The sequence below is a fragment of the Drosophila willistoni genome, unplaced genomic scaffold, assembly GCF_018902025.1.
Source record: "Drosophila willistoni isolate 14030-0811.24 unplaced genomic scaffold, UCI_dwil_1.1 Seg613, whole genome shotgun sequence".
Lineage (NCBI taxonomy): Eukaryota > Metazoa > Arthropoda > Insecta > Diptera > Drosophilidae > Drosophila > Drosophila willistoni.
The window spans coordinates 1-11237 of NW_025814533.1; the positions used below are offsets into that span (position 1 = coordinate 1).

Consider the following 11237-nt stretch of genomic DNA (forward strand, 5'->3'; position numbering starts at 1 on the left):
GCCCCAAACTGCTTCTATTAATCATTACCTCTTGATCTGAAAACCAATAAAAGCAGAACAGAGGTCTTATTTCATTAGCCCATGCACAGAATATTCAGGCATTTGAAGCCTGCTTTAAGCACTCTAATTTGTTCAAAGTAATTGTACCAGCCCACAAAAACCCTCGATTAAGAGCACTAATGTAGGTTTTTAAATAGGAGGAATATATAAAAAAGTACAAGTACTTAATTACATATAAGAACTCCACCGATAATACGCTTACATACATAAAGGTATAGGACTAACTACAAATGTATGTTGTACTACCCGTATGAAGCACAAGTTCAACTACGAACGTTTTAACCGCAACAACTTTAATATACGCTATTGGAGCTGGAATTACCGCGGCTGCTGGCACCAGAGTTGCCCTCCAATTGGTTCTTGTTAAAGGATTTAAAGTTTACTCATTCCAATTACAGGGCCTCGGATATGAGTCCTGTATTGTTATTTTTCGTCACTACCTCCACGAGCTGGGAGTGGGTAATTTACGCGCCTGCTGCCTTCCTTAGATGTGGTAGCCGTTTCTCAGGCTCCCTCTCCGGAATCGAACCCTGATTCCCCTTTACCCGTTTCAACCATGGTAGTCCTAGATACTACCATCAAAAGTTGATAGGGCAGACATTTGAAAGATCTGTCGTCGGTACAAGACCATAGGATCTGCATGTTATCTACAGTTCAACCATTATAACGATCAATTGATCGCTTGGTTTTAGTCTAATAAAGGCACACGTCCCAGAAGGTCCGTGTTTTAATTGCATGAATTAGCTCTAGAATTACCACAGTTATCCAAGTAACTGTTAACGATCTAAGGAACCATAACTGATATAATGAGCCTTTTGCGGTTTCACTTTTAATTCGTGTGTACTTAGACATGCATGGCTTAATCTTTGAGACAAGCATATAACTACTGGCAGGATCAACCACAATAATGTTATTTATTAAAATTGATTGATAATGTTATTATTAAATTATTAAATTGTTAAATAACGATTTTGAATAAAATAAATTAAAATACATATATTATTTGTGGTAACATTTTACAAATACGGCCATAATTTAATAGCGTTCATTTTCATTAATTAATTTCATTAATTGAATATATTTAATAGATTTGTTCAAAAATATCTTTATTTTTACACTTACAAAATATATAATCACATTTGCTTTAATTTTGCACATTTCAAAAGAAAATAAAAATTTGTATTTTGATATTAAATTTAAAATTTAACTTGAATTTGACATTAAATGCGTAATATTATATATCAAGTAAAACCATCATTCACATTAAGTAAGATGAGTGTTTTATAATTATAAGAAATTAATTCAATAATGATAATTTAATTTTAATAATGGAAAAATTTTTGCTCTATATAAGTGACATATTATTTAAGCTGCAAACATAATAAGATTTATGATGCATACTTATTTACTCTTCTTATATAAAAGGTTAAAGATTATGAACAATTAAACTAAGAACTAATTTAATGCCCATAATCTTTATTCAAGTATTAACGATAAATCCAAATATAACCAGTGAATAAACTTCAGCAGAGAGAACGATCCTAAGATCGTTTCATCATACACCTTAGAATACCTTGGTAGGCTTCTTCATTATCTTTTGCATTTGACATATTAACGTTGAAGTAGAGCAACCTTCAACATGACTGAACAACCACTGTTCATCATGAATAGGTTTCGTGCCACATACTCTCGAAATCGACCATTTATGTTTGGAGGTACCACTCAACCATAAATTTTCATATGTATTTTTATAAATACCATCAAATTTCATTACAATAAATAAATAAATAGACATTGCCGATTATAAATGCATAAGACATATGTATTTAAGTATTTTACCAATATTACATATTTTTTTTTTTTATTAACGGGGATCTCCTATTTACAATCTGTCCGATTTGTGGACAATAAGTAAATTATGGGGCGTGACAGTGACTTAGGGAATTGAATTTTACAACAAATTTAACAGACTATGATGTTTAGTCAAAATCATCGTTAAGGTTAGGGTATTTAGGGTTATGTTGGTGGGGGGAAGGGTAGCTATTTCGTCCTGAACCCAGGGCATGTTGAGTTCCTCGTGGATCTCTAAGTTGGTGGTGTATATATGCGCATTCGATATTATTCTGAGAGCCTTGTTCTGGAAGGTCTGAATGAGATCACAATTTTTGCGGCTGGCTACAGCACCCCAGATTGGAATCCCATATGTCCACATGGGCTTCATGATGGACTTATAAATAAGCATCTTCATGCGCAGCCGCAGTGTCGACCTTCTGCCTATGAGCCACATGTAGCTTTTGAGCCTTAAATCTAGCAATAGCCTCTTGTTTTTCAAGTTAGACTTCCAGGTCAGTCTCCTGTCCAGAGTGACACCCAGATATTTGGCATAGTCGGAAGTAGGTAGTATGCATCCATCCAGCTGGACTGGGTGACAGTATCCTCTTTTTAGGGTGAATGTAACTTGTGCTGATTTCTCTGTTCCATCTTTGCAGCCATGCACCAGTGGAATCAATTTGCTCTTGCATTAGATTGCCAGCAGTCTGGGACGATTGATCCACGGTTAAAAAAGCAGTATCGTCTGCATACGTGGCTGTGAGCACTCTTGGGTCTTCGGTTGTCGGCATGTCGGCTGTGTACGGAGTGTACAAGACTGGGCCCAGAACGCTTCCCTGGGGGACTCCGGCTTTGACGTTTTTGATTCCAGATATTGCATCTCCGCATCTCACATAGAACATTCTGTCCTTGAGGTAAGAACGTAGCCATAGGTAATGTGGCGCTGGTAGTGCGATCTTCAATTTGTACAACAGCCCAATGTGCCAAACTCTGTCGAATGCCTATTTAACGTCAAGAAAGACTGCGTTGCAGTATTTCTTCTCCTCAAATGCTATCAGTATTTTGTCCGTGATCCTATGGCACTGCTCGGGTGTACCATGGCACTCTCTGAAGCCAAACTGGTGATCAGGGATCAAACCGGCCTCGTCCAGTGTTGGTCGTACTCTACGCAAAAATAGCCTCTCAGCTATTTTGGAGAATACGGCCAACAAACTGATCGGACGATAGGAGGCGAGTGAGACAGGCGAAGGCAAGGTTTGACTTGAAGGGATTTATTGGGGCCGCAAGCCCGGTATTTATAGGAGAACGTTTACATTGGTCTTATGGCTAGTGTCCTTAACGGTACTTAAAGCTAGACATTATGCTTAAGTTCTAATTACTTATAATCTATCCCTAAAAGTATGTGCCCTAATCTTATCCCTAAAAGTATACTACACCTCCTTTTTTTAAAAAGAAAAATTTATATTTTTCTAACATCCTTTTATGTTATTTTTATTCTATCTAAATGTACTGTTTGCTTTTTGTTTTTATCATCCGCTATTACTATATTATTGTTAGGACCTATGCTCTGTATTGTATATTTGCCTGTGTATTTGTTATCTAATTTATGTCCTGTATCATTTTTTAAAAGTATTTCTTGTCCTTCAGTTAGCGATACTTTTTTTGTGTTTTTATCATATGTTTCTTTTTGTAATGCTTTAAATTTTTCGATAAGCAGTTTCGCTCTATTTTGTGCTATTTGTAATTTAAATTTTATTTCTTTATTGAAATCATCAATGTAGTAAATGGGTTCTACCGTTTCAGACGAGAATGGGATAGTTTTAGGATGTTTTGCAAAGACTAGTTCAAAAGGTGGATAACCATGTACGGTGGATGGAGTGGTGTTAAAGCAATATGTGAAGTATGCTAGATATTCATCCCAATCGTCTTTTTTATGGATATATATGACCTGATGTATTCATTGAAAGTTCTATGGCTTCTTTCTACTGTTCCAAGAGTTTGATGATGGTGCGCCGTGGAATTAATTTTAGTTATGTTAAAATTTTTGCAAAGTTCTATTAGTATTGAATTCATATATTCTGTTCCCATGTCTGTTAGAATTGTTTTCACTGAACCGTAAATTAAAATGAATTTTTCGAATATTGCCTTTGCAACCGCTTTTGCACTTTTGTTTGGTATTGGTATTGATATGAGATATTTGGACAGATCGCAGATAATAGTAACTGCGTATTCATTACCGTTCATTGTTTTTGGTAATGGTCCAATTGTATCTATTATTATTGTGTCAAAAGTGGTTGCAGGGGTTGGTGTTATGACCAATGGGGAGTGGTTGTGTCTGGTTACTTTGGCTAGTTTGCACTTTTCGCAATTTTTGATGTATGTTGCAACATCCCGAGACATATTTTTCCAAAAGAAATCTCTTTTTATTTTTCCTAGTGTTCTGTTTACCCCGCAGTGACCTCCCTCTATTGGGTCATTATGATATTTATTTAATGTATTTCTTATTTCTTCTTTATTTGTTATAACTTTTACTTGGGGTAGAACTGCTATTTCTAAATGTTTTAATGTGTCTTTTCCTTTTTGTTTTAGTTCATTAGGTGTAAGTGACCTTAATAGTTTTTCTGACATGTCTATCTTCAGTTTATAAATTTTTTGAGCACCGGCTTCTTTTTCAAGCCTTGGAAGGAATCGATCTAGATCTATTCTTCCACTAATGATCAAATCGCCTATGTTGAAGGAGAGTAATTTTTCTTTATTTTTGGTAATAAAACATTTGCACTTTTTGAATTTAATTTGCGCGTATTTTTTGGCTTCGCTAGGATTTATTATTTCATATATTCTTGGTGTTTCTATTCTGCTATTGTTAATTTTGTTTTCCTTATGTACTAATTTTTTTGTTTCTGATCTTGTTGCTACTTTAAGTATTTTATTAGTTTCTATGTTTTTTATATTTTCAAATTCAATTCTGGAGAGAGCATCCGCTGCGAAATTTTCTTGTCCCCTGATGTATTCTATAGTAAAATCGAACTCTTCTAAATCTAGCCTTATTCTAGTAAGCTTTGACGATGGGTTTTTTAGAGAAAATAGGTATGTTAATGGCTGATGGTCAGTTCTGATTAGGAATTTTTTCCCGTATATGTATGGTTTGAAATATTGAATTGCCCAATGTATTGCTGTTAATTCTTGCTCTATTGTTGACTTATTGCTTTCGCCTTTTGTAAATGCTTTAGATGCATATGATATGGGTAATTGGAGTCCATCAAATTCTTGGCTGAGGACGGCTCCACATGCGATCTTGCTTGCATCAGTTGTGATACAGAATTTTTTATTAAAATCTGGATATTGAAGTATTTGTGGGCTTAATAATTTGTTTTTTAAGTATTCAAAAGCTGCTTGACAGTTTGCATCCCAGATAAATTCTACATTTTTCCTAGATAATCTATTGATAAATTGTGCATGGTATGCAAAGTTTGGAATGAATCTACGGTAGTAATTACAGAATGCTACAAATCTTTTGGCTTCGTCGCCATTTTTGGGAGTCGGGTAATCTTGAATCGTTTTGAACTTGCTTTCGTCTGGTAAAATTCCTTTATTTGTGCATTTGTGTCCTAGAAAAGTAACTTCATGTCTGAAGAAGGAGCATTTGTCTGGGTGCAATTTTAGGTTATATTTTCGGCAAGTTTCAAAAACATCCCTTAAGTTTCTGATCATGTGACTTTCAGAGCAACCAATTACAATTAGATCATCCATATAAAGGAATGTTTGGGATGGTGATAGACCCGTGAATGCAAGGGACATCATTCTTTGAAACGAGTTTGGTGCAATTTTTAATCCGTATGGTAATCGCTTGAATCTGAATGAGCCCTTATCTGTGGAAAATGATGTTATGTCCCGAGATTTTTCTTCTAATTCTACTTGATGAAATCCTGACATTAAGTCTAAACAAGAGAAGTATTTAGCGCGTCCTAGCTGGTCGAGGATATCGTCCATTCTGGGTAGTGGGAATGTATCCGCTACTAGTTGTTTGTTAATTTTTCTATAGTCAACTACCAATCTCCACCGTTTTTCTTTACTGCCAGGTAGCGCTTTTTTAGGAACCAATAAAATCGGACTATTGAACTCAGACATTGATGGTTCAATAATGTCATCATTGATCAATTTGTCCACTTGTTTATTGATTTCGGTTTTTTGACTGTGTGCTATCCTGTAGTTTTTGGTGTAGACTGGTGTTGTGTCTTTGAGTCTTAATTTTTGTTTATAGAAATTGTTGGACGATATTTGTTCAGATTCTATTGCGAATACATCATTAAATTCTGAGCATAATTTATGTAGAGGTTCTTTTACGAAATCGGGAAAATGGGGTGCTAGTTTGTTCATTATTGTGGATTTATGTTTTGAATCATGTTGTTTGTCTATTTTTAAGATTTCATAATCGGACAGTTTTTCATTTAATAGGTTTATATTTGCAATTTGCACGTCTGTGTTGTTAGTATTTAATATGCGGACATATGGGTTAGTCTTGGAAGCAATAGTGTTTGCGACGAATACCCCCGGGTGTAATTCTTGATTAGGGATAAAGATGTTATTGTCGTTTGAGGATATTGTAATGCGTACAATTTTTTCTGTTCTAGATGGGATATGGAATACATGTGTGTTTTGACTGATCCCTATATTGATTATAATTTTATATCTTGATTTATATGGATCTATTATCAATTTGTTGGTGGAATAATTGAGTGTGCAATTGAATTTTTTTATAAAGTCAAGCCCCAAGATTCCGTCACATGGGATGGGGAAATCATTTTCTATTACTTGGAAGGTGTGTACCGTTGAGAGGTTGCTGACCTTTAGTTTGGTTTCGCCTATTGTAAATAGGACGTCTTTGCCTATTCCACTAAGTTTTGTCCGTTTTTGTATGTTAACTGTATTGTCTTTTCTTAATATTTCTTGTTTTATTAGTGATACATCAGCTCCTGTGTCTAATAGTAATTTTATTGTCCCTACATCGTCAAAGTTTAAAGTTATGTAGCTATTAAGGTTGCAATTTAAATTATATATTTTATTTGTTCGATTTTTTACACCAGAGGACTTTCGGAGTTTTCCGAATTTTCTTCTATATTTGTAAATCTAACATTATTATTTTGTTGTGTTTTAGGAGGATAATTAGTTTTGGTATATCTATTGTTATAATTTCTTCGATTATAATTATTACTATAGTTATTGTAATTCCTAGTATTGTTATAGCTAGTATTATCATTTGGGTTTCTATTTTGGTAATTATTATTATAATTTCTATTATTATTGTACGAGTTCCTATTTGTGTAATTGTTTCTTTTAGTATAAAACACGCTGTGATCTTGTTCTATATTTGTAGATGTATTTACAAATTTAGCTATAACATCATTCATTTCAGTAAAATTGCCTGCTTCTATTATTGTTCTGACCTTTTCGTTATCGCAGTTCTTTATGATTGATTTCACTGCTGTTTGAGTGGCATATTTCTTTGCTGTTTCAGGGTTTACGTTGTCTGTTATGAATGCGCGTTTCAATGATTTAGTAAGATTTTCTATTTCTGACATAAATGAATTTGCGTTTTTGCCATTTTGTTTTAAATTCATTAATCTTGCTTCTGCTACCTGAACTGTTTCACCCTTAATTTCTTTCTTTAATGTTTGGATTATACCATTTATAGTGTTTTCATTAGTAACTAGTAGTCTAACGTCCCCTTTTAGTTTTGTTTTTATGACTTTAATAGCTGTTTCTTCATGTTCTGCTTTTATTTCGTTGATTAATTCCAGTGAATCTATGAAACTTTGAATTGTTTCTACTCCACCATCATACTCTTGAATCAGCTTAGAAGCTGTATTAAGAAATTCAATCTTTGTTTGCACCATCTTTGGTTTTGTATTGTCTTGAATGTTTTCTGGGTTATCTTTTACACCTGATATATCTTGAATGTCTTCTGGGTTATCTTTTACAGCTGGTTCTTCTGTGTCTTTTGCTACTAGAGGTTCAAAAGTTGCTTCTAGATTCGAATCTACCGGTATTGTGAATTTTATATTATGTTTTGTTGCTATACTTATTAGTTGTTTATTTAAACTATATATTAGCTCAGTAAAGCTTTTACTGCTAGATTCATTGCATATGTCTGTACTGCTACTCTTTATTCTATTATAACTGTCGAAGATAGTTTCAAGGTGCTTGTTTATGGTTTGAGGGTGTATATAAATTGTTTTGTTTAGGCACTTGTATGCTTTCTGAAATTTTTCTTTCAATATTTCTATGTTCTGGTCCATTGAAATTACGTTAAAATAATTTTGTTCTTTTAATTATTTCATTCTCTGATTCTCCTATATTTTTTTGTTATTGTTTTTTTTTTCAAATTGTTTATAATTCTATTTTATAATATTTAATTATTTCCAAAAAAAATTTTGTAATTTTTCTTATAGGGTATTTAGACTTCGTTATTGGGCAGTTTTGATATTGTGGAGCTTGCTGCGATCAGAAAGCTTTATGTGTGCTTGCAAGCTTTGTGAAATTTTCTTGAGCTTTTTTTTTTTTTTAGAAGCTCGCTTTGATCGTGGCGAGCTTTACAACTGTGCTTATGTTGTTTGTGCAATTTTGAGTGCACATGGTTGACATGTGCTCTTTGTTAGGGTATGTTGGGGTATATACGGCTGATTGGAATTTTATATTTAATTGTATATGTATATATTTGTTTTTTTTTCGTTTTTGTGTAGTTTTCATTTTAGTGTATATTTGAAAATATGTGATTTTTTGTTTTTGTTTTCTCTTTTCTAGGGTATTTTTTTTTTTGCAATGATAGACTTATTGAAAAAAAAATTGTATAGACAATATATTAAATTTATTTAGATATATATGTATTTTTTTTTTCGTTAATATTTACACATATGTATATTTAAATTGATTTATGATGGCAGCGCAAAGATCGCCTCTTGCCACAAAGGTGCCTAGATATATTAGCACACTTTTTTATTAAATTGATTTTTTTTGATTTATTTTTCTTCTGTTGTTGCTGGTCGGTTCTGCTGCTGTTGGTTGTGCCGCTTTGCATCTTTTTGTTGTTGCTGCTGTTCCTCAAGTCGGCATATCCTAATCCAAATTTGGCATGCCTCTGCCCATGGTGGTGGTGGGTCGCTGTTTACTTGGGCCAGCAGGGCCGCTCGCTGCCTTCTAAGTCTGACGAGAAGGCCACCTCGCCGCTTTATTTGGGTAATGGTCCTGGTCATCGGTATGTGAGTCCTTTTATCACTTTGCCTATGTATGGCAAGGTTTTTTTTTTTCTTATTGCCTTTTTGTTTGTTGCCAATGTTAGGCAGGATCGCCATGAAACAGGCGAAGGCAAGGTTTGACTTGAAGTGATTTATTGGGGCCGCAAGCCCGGTATTTATAGGAGAACGTTTACATTGGTCTTATGGCTAGTGTCCTTAACGGTACTTAAAGCTAGACATTATGCTTAAGTTCTAATTACTTATAATCTATCCCTAAAAGTATGTGCCCTAATCTTATCCCTAAAAGTATACTACACGAGATTGGCTGCAGGTTTCCCAGGTTTTGGGATCAGGATTATTTCGGCGCACTTCAACTGGGTGGGAAAGTATCCTATCAGGAAGCATTTGTTAATGATGTTTAGTAGGAGCTGAACAGCATTCGTCGGGAGGGCTTTAATCGCTAGAACTTCTATACCATCATAGCCAGGGCATTTGGAGACTTTCAGCTTGCCGATCTCTGCTAGCAGTTCTTCAGAAGCAACCGTCTCGATAGGAAGGGCCATTTGGCAGGGTAATCCAAAAAGTTCATCGTAAGCTCCGCATCGAGTTGGGAGCATCTGTTGAAGGGGGTGAAGACCTCTGACTAGTGGGTGGCGAAGGCTGCTGCCCTGTTGCTGTCTGTGCGGCATTTTGATGTTGATGTTTTTAGACAGCCGCCAAAGGTTGTACTGCTGGTCGCCAGGCTCGACATTGTGCAGAAAGTTTTCCAAAGAGTTCCGGCGAAGTCTGTGTAGGAGCTCTTTGAGTTGCTTGGCCGCTCTGTTGAAATCTGCCTTATCCCTGGGGTTGCGAGAATATTGCCACACACGACGAAGTCGCCTCTTTTCCGCAACCAGCGAAGATACCTCCGGGTTCCAGAGATGCGCGTTCCTACGTGGAACATTATTGGTATTTCTGGTTGGTGTCGGAGTGGCTAGTGAAGCCGCATTGTGGATGCCACATACTCTCTAAATCGACCATTTATGTTTGAAAGTACCTCTCAATAATAAATTAACATTTCCCATACAATAAATGGGCGTTTTTAAGAAATCACCAAAGTATAAAACATTCGTATGTGATATGCATATTCCCATATTTTTTTTTTTTTTTTTTTATTTAACGGGGATCTCCTATTTACAATCTGTCCGATTTGTGGACAATAAGTAAATTATGGGGCGTGACAGTGACTTAGGGAATTGAATTTTACAACAAATATAACAGACTATGATGTTTAGGCAAAATTATCGTTAAGGTTAGGGTATTTAGGGTTGTTAGGGTTATGTTGGTGGGGGGAAGGGTGGCGTTGGTGGTGAGAGCCAGTGAGCTGATCACTCCTCGCGGGCTGGTAGGTCCAATGGATGGAGTCTTCTTAGGCGGCGGGTGGTAGTGCTGTTGTCTAGAAGATTTATGGCCAGCTGGTTGGGGAGCCTGTCGAGACGCTCCAGATGAGCCTTGCTGAGCCTAGCTATTTCGTCCTGAACCCAGGGCATGATGAGTTCCTCGTGGATCTCTAAGTTGGTGGTGTATATATGCGCATTCGATATTATTCTGAGAGCCTTGTTCTGGAAGGTCTGAATGAGATCACAATTTTTGCGGCTGGCTACAGCACCCCAGATTGGAATCCCATATGTCCACATGGGCTTCATGATGGACTTATAAATAATGCGCAGCCGCAGTGTCGACCTTCAGCAGAGAGAACGATCCTAAGATCGTTTCATCATACACCTTAGAATACCTTGGTAGGCTTTTCCATTATGTTTTGCATTTGACATATCAACGTTGAAGTAGAGCAACCTTCAACATGACTGAACAACCACTGTTCATCATGAATAGGTTTTGTGCCACATACTCTCGAAATGGACCATTTATATATGAACGTACCACTCAACAATAAATTTACATATGTATTTTTATAAATACCACCAAATTTCATTATAATAAATAAATAAATAGACATTGCCGATTATAAATGCAGACATATGTATTTGAGAAATGTACCGATATTACATATGACTGACCATGCTCGACATCACACCACCTAAGTAGGTTTTGTGCCACATACTCTCTAAATCGACC

The 11237-nt window shown here is 35.6% G+C and overlaps 1 long non-coding RNA gene across 1 annotated transcript; it reads right to left on the reverse strand.

The window, feature by feature from the left end:
• Window positions 1-1493: 1493 nt before the first annotated feature.
• On the reverse strand, window positions 1494-10904 carry LOC124461736. The gene is made up of 2 exons (XR_006955239.1): window positions 10845-10904; window positions 1494-1581 (listed from the first exon to the last, which is right to left on the reverse strand). It is a non-coding gene; the product is annotated as an uncharacterized LOC124461736 (long non-coding RNA).
• Between the last annotated feature and the right edge of the window lie 333 nt (window positions 10905-11237).